This window comes from Myodes glareolus, chromosome 22 (assembly GCF_982192425.1).
Source record: "Myodes glareolus chromosome 22, mMyoGla1.1, whole genome shotgun sequence".
Taxonomy (NCBI): domain Eukaryota; kingdom Metazoa; phylum Chordata; class Mammalia; order Rodentia; family Cricetidae; genus Myodes; species Myodes glareolus.
In genome coordinates, this window is record NC_142047.1 from 54,681,302 (window position 1) to 54,687,607 (window position 6,306).

The following is a 6,306-nucleotide window of genomic DNA, read 5'->3' on the forward strand; positions in this document are numbered from 1 at the left end:
GTGATGAGTGTATGAGAGTGAGAGCGGAATAGCTCAAGTCTAGTGACACAGCTGCCTGTCTCAGGCAGCTTGGCCTCAGCCTAGAAAGAGGATCACTGGCCTGTAGTTCCGGAAGTGTCCCATGACGAGGTCTGTGGCAGGGATCTCACACTTCCCACTTCCCCCCAACGCAATTCCAGACCCCAGGCTTTCTCTATTTGTTAACACATTCTGCGGCTTCACTCTCCTACGAATAAGAGGGCTGGAGGGAGCCTGGCCTGCTTTTAACATGTGTGTGTGTGTGTGTCTATGTCTGCCTGTATGTGTATCTGTGTATATCTCTGTATGTATGTGAGTGTCTGCATATGTGTGTTTCTCTATGTGTTGTGTGTGTCTGTCTGTGTGTATCTCTGAGTGTGTATCTGTATGTATCTCTATTTGTGTGTCTATGTGTGTCTGTATATTTATATCTCTGTATGGGTGTGTGTTTCTGTGTATATGTGTATCTCCGTATGTGTCTGTGCATGTGAGTATCTCTGTGTGTTTGTATGTCTGTATGTATCTGTGTGCATGCATCTGTATGTAACTCTATGTTTGTCTTTGTGTGTCTGTGTATATGTGTATCTCTGTATGTATGTATGTCTGTGTATGCATGTATCTGTGTGTTTGTGTTTGTGTCTGTATGTGTGTGCATGTGGCATGTGTGTTTGTGTATGTGTCTGTGTGTGAATATGAGGAGGTCAGAGCAGGGTGTTAGTTACCTTCTGTCTGTATCTGTGTTTATTCTTATCTAACTTGAGAGTCACAACCTGTACCCCCTAGGCAGGTCTGGCCATGCATCCTACATAAGCCTGTTAAAGGAGCCACATTAAAGTGGAAAGCAGGGACCGCAAGGGGTGCGTCCAACCACTGAGATAGTGGGACTGATCTAATGGGAGCTCACCAAGGCCAGCTGGACTCGGACTGATGGAGCATGTGATCAAACCGGACTCTCTGAATGCGGCTGATGGTGGAGGCTGACTGAGAAGCCAAGGACAATGGCGTTGGGCTTTGATACTACTGCATGAATGGGCTTTGAGAGAGCCTTGTCTGTTTGGATGCCCACCTTCCTGGACCTGGGGGGAATGGGGAGGACCTTGGACTTCCCATAGGGTAGGGAACCCTGACTGCTCTTTGGCCTAGAGAAGGAGGGGGAGTAGGACTGGGGGACAGGGAGGGAAGTGGGAGGAGGGGAGGAGGTGGAAATTTTTAATAAAAAAAATAATAAAGTGGAAAGCAGGAAAAGGGGATTTATTGAACGTGGACATATTGGGGAGAGGGACAAAGAGCTCCAGCAAGCCCCGTCTCCCCCAAGTCCAACTTCGTGGTCTTGAAGTGAGATCAAAATTTAAACAGAGGGCCAAGGACATACACGTCTAAGTAGCCCCTGCCAAGATGTGGTCCTGCCCACCACTGACCCGTCATTGTCCTGATGTCAGTCTCGTCCTGCCGAGTGGCCTGATAAGTTGTCAGAACTGTGTGAATCCTCTTTCTGGGAGACAAGCCCTCCTCCAGCTGGTACCTTTTCTGCCAGGCAGGTGACATTATTGCCTTGAGACTCAGGTCCTCTGACTTGCAAAGCAAGCGCTCTTACCCACTAAGTCAGCTCCCCAGCTCTACATCTCATTATTGCCTGTCTGTTAAATTGGCCTATTAAGGACAGGTGACTGAGCCTTGCTCACTAGGGCTGCCAGCGCATAGACTGACCTCGACAACCCCCATAGCGTTTTGACTCCATCTCTGTGGATGACACCCAGGGCCTGACTGTTACAAGCCTTCTCAGGGTCTAGGTCCTAGGCCTTCCTGTTTCCACCTGGGCCTCTGACGTTGTCAGGGACAGAGCGGTAGCCATCCTGCCCGCCCTGCATCACGGCTCAGCGGGAAGGAGGGCCAGCTGTATCCCATATGTGTCTGCAAAGTGCTGTGTGCTCCCTGAGTCACGGGACCAGACATTCCATTAGAATCATCGCTGGCTTCGGGCATCTCTGAGCAGAGCCAGCTGGTGCGGCATCTACAGCCACCTGTTTCTAGGTGCATCTGGCCCAGTTTTGGCACCACTAAGAGGAGACTGCTGCCAGAGCCCCAGGGCCTGTTGCTGAGGGAGAAAAAGGCCTCTTATAGCTTTGTTTTTTCGCCCTAGTGACACCATCTGACTCCTAGACACTCAGGGATGGTTTGTCAGTTTTCTCTACTAAAGCGTGTCTTTCTCTGTCCTTCAGCACAAGGTAGGAATTCAGGAACAGGCTGTTTGAGGCCAGGAAACTCAGCTTCCCACGCTGGGCAAGTTGACATCTGCCTCTGAGGGCAGAGCCCTTGTACTTCTGGGACCGCCCTACTTAAGTCTGTTGCTAGCTTTAGCAGCCTCAAAAGACAGGCTGAGCCACCATCCTCAGCTGCCAATGACAGAGGCAAGTCCTAGAAAAATGCATCTAAAGGAGATTTAATCACCATGGACACATTCAAAGAGGAACAAATAAAGAGATCCAGTGACCAGGCCCATCTCTGAAATACTGAGGGTAAGAACTAGGCAGTCCTAGTCCAGGTGTAGTTCAGCTCATCACCGATCCATCATTGTCTCAGCCCCGGTCTCTTCCAAGGTGGTCTGACCATCTGACAATCTGTCAGAACTGTGTGAAACCTGAAATCTGTCAAGAGAAAAGCTCCCCCTCCAGCTGGCACTGGACTTCAACCTTCTCCTCCACTGGGCATCAGATTCTTGGGGGGAAATTCCAGTTTCTTGGCATCCATGATTTCAGTAGTTGGTAGACAAGAAGAGGGCACAAGTGTCTCTGGAATATCCGCGTTCCTGCCAGCACCAGTAAAGAAACCCTTTGAGAGCCGGTCCCATCCTCTGTGAACAGGAAAACGCTCAGAGGCCTTTGAGAGAACTCAGCTTCTCTGACACTTCTGGCGGCTGCAGGTGATTGGGCCTCTGTCCCTTGAACTGCAGAGACTGCAGGGCAGGCCAGGACCGGCTCTCAGTCCCCAGTTCTGATCCTCCCGTTCTCAGCACGCTCCTTCAATTGTCTGACTCATCCAGAACCTTCTGGGTCTAGCGACCTGGTGACTCTGCCCTGCAGGAACTGTTCCCCACTTCGCTTCACCCCCACAAGAACCCAGCCATGCCTGCCCCTCCCCCTTCACGGTCACACTCAGCGCTTGTGTCCTGAGGGGGAAGGCAGCTCAAGGCCTACTGAGGCCTCGGTGCAGGAAGCTGAGGTAGCAGCTGTGGCTTCTACCTTGATGGACATTGCAACTTAGGCAGGCCATGGGGTCCCTAAGAAGTTCCAAAGTAAACAATCGAGTTTTGTTTTTTTCCAGCTTAAACTAAACCATCAGAGCTGGGTCACAGCTGGGGAGCAGATGGAGCATCTTTTTCCTCCACGATTGACTCCAGCCCTCTGAGTGACACTCCCATTTCCTAACGCCTTCTTAGGAACGGGGACTTGCCTCTCTAGCACACACATCTGCAAGCCCAGGCACCTTCACACTCCTGGTAAGGAAATGGAGGTGTTTCCTCTCTGCCCCTCCTACGGCCCCACAATGGACATGGCCCAGTCAACCTCCACCACACAGGAAGAGGTTGGCGCCCCCTGAGACAGCCTGCAGCAACGAGCCCGGATACCATGTGGGACATCTTCCCAGTGCCTGATGGAGACCCCAGCCCAGGGGGTCACATTCCAGTGGGCAGTCAAAGACACTCTCCATCATGATAAAGGACAGCCATGCTGTATAATGTGACTTGGTCATTCTGACCCTCAAGCAGAGACTGTTGTCAGTTGGTTTGGGTTAAAATCCATTCCAGAAAATTCAAAAATAGATGCATGAGTCACCGGTGATGTTTGGAGGCAGAAAGCAGTTTGCTGAGAAGAGACCCAGATGGCTGGTGACAGCGACCTGGCGAGTTTTGTCCGGCTGTGTCCTTAACAGTAATCTGTGCTTCTCGTTTGCGTTGGCTGCAAAAGGCAGGTTTTGCTGCAGTTAAACCATTTCTCCGAAGGCTAAGATGGATGTCACAGAGTCCCAAGGGCAAGAAGGGCTCCAGGGAACCTGCTGTCAGGCTGTCTGACCCTGGCCACTCAGGTTGGCATATGAGACCTGCTGTGTGCCAGCCCTGGGTCTGCATTTTAGCTTCATCCCTGTGCCATGTCAGAACTGCCGCTTCACACAGACGACAGGTAAAGAAGCCTTGGGAAGTGATGCTGAGTGACGTCCAGGTGACCTAGCGAGAAGTGGTACTGAGAGACCAACACTCATCTATGGGACATTGAATACCTCACCCTGTCACCTAATGTGGATATGATGCAGGGCTTTGGCGAATGCTGAGGTTCCAGTAGAGTTCATGGATGACATCTTCTCCAAAGTGGCCTTGCAGAGTGAGTGGGTCAGAGTCTCAGAGACTGGGTCACCGATGGCAAGGAGAGGAGGAGGGACGTGTCCCAGAGACACAGATCCATTGAGGTCATTGATCACAGGATGCCAAGTCAGCTCTGGCTGCTTCGCTGCAGAGGAGACTGGCAATGTGGTCCCCACAGAGATAGATGGCTTGGCTTGCTTCTATGGAGCCATGAAGTCTCGCTCCCTCACAAGTGTGTGACAAGCAAGAAAGCCAGAGGCCCCAAGCAGAGCAGAGTTGGACTGCAGGGGCTGGGACACAAAGACCACAATCTCCCAGGAGCCCCTCCAGCCACCTGAGGGTCAGCTGAGGCTTCTCCACACTGTACCGGTCCCCTCCCTTTACTCTGGTGCTTCAAGGCACCAACACACACTTTCCTAGGAAGAGCTGGTAGGCTTGGGGGGACTTGAACGTGGAACCCGTATCCCTCTATAGAGTCAACACTTGGGAAGCCAGGGGACAGAATGGTAGAACAGGCAAGCCAGTGCAGGAAGCTGCAGTCAAGAAGGCATGCAGAAGACAGCAGGGCCAGAAGTGGGATCAGAGAGGCACAGGTGACGTGACCTAGTGAGAGGGGAAGGTAGGATGCTGGAGATGGAAGTGGGGGCTATCTTGTTCCATTTGAGGTGAGAGCTGTATTTTGTATTAATGAAAGCTTACTGAAAAGTGACATCTGGCTGGGCATGGCAATACAAGCCTTTACTCTTAGCACTTGGGAGGCAGAAGCAGGCCTGAGTTCAAGGCCACTCTGATCAATAGAGTGAGTTCCAGGACAGCCGGGGCTACAGAAAGAAATTCTGTCTCAAAAAAAAAAAAAAAAAAAGTGACATTAGAAAAAATTTTCCTACCTACACTTGGCAGTTTATCACTGAGTCAACAAACTGGATCGGACTAATTAACCAGGCTAGATACTGAATTTCTTCCACCCCAAAACAAAAGCTCACCTCAGCTATACTCACTTAGCAGGGCGCGTCAAGTTCATCACTTGCCCTGTGTTCACTGCACCAGTGAACCTGTCTTCAGAAAGTCTTTCTGTAGCCCTTGTCACCTGAGGGCCCTATGATCCCTCTGGAAGGTCACAATGACAGATAGGGGCACTTTTGCTTTCTATATTGGAGGGTACATTTATTTCTCTTACAGTAAGGGAGATTGGACGTGTGCACGTTGCTAACGGTTTGTTTGTTCTGAGTTAACTCCGAGCGAGGGTCACCATGGGAGGAAAGCAAGGCTCACCAGCTGTGGGAGTATGTAAATCCAGCTGCAGAGAGACAAGAATGGGGACCAAGTGGAGGAGACACAAAGCCAGAAGCACCAGCACATGAACCGTGGAGCCATTGCCAACCACCTGACCAGGGGTAAAACTAAACATTGTAACAATTGACAGCCTTTGTTTATCCCTGAAAAGTCTACTGGCTGGAGTTGGGGTGGAGTTGGCTGGAGTTGGGGTGGAGGGCAGGTTTTAAGGTGTTAGTGCATTGACTTCTTGGATCTCTGGCTCTCTGATAAAACTTGACTTCCAGATCCATTCCTGCCTCTGCCCACTGGCATTTGCGGCGAGGAGTGGCATGAATTCTAATGTTCGGGTTACATCTCCAGGACAGCCATGTCTGCTGGGGCAGGTGTACCTGGGCCAGCACCTCTAGCTGCGCAGGGCATGGTGGAGACTCCGCTGGGCTGCCTCCCACCGGTGTGAATCTTTATTGCATGCGGTCGCGGAGCCATCACCTCTAGGCGTGATACAACTACTGATCCAACAGAGCAGAGTTGCTGGCCTGCAGGAGACCACCGCCCACGCGAAACTCGAATATGGTAGGAACTAGATATGAGGTCACTGCAAAGGGGCAAACTGAGGTTCTAGTTGCCACTCCCTCCTGGTGCTCTTGGTCTTGGAG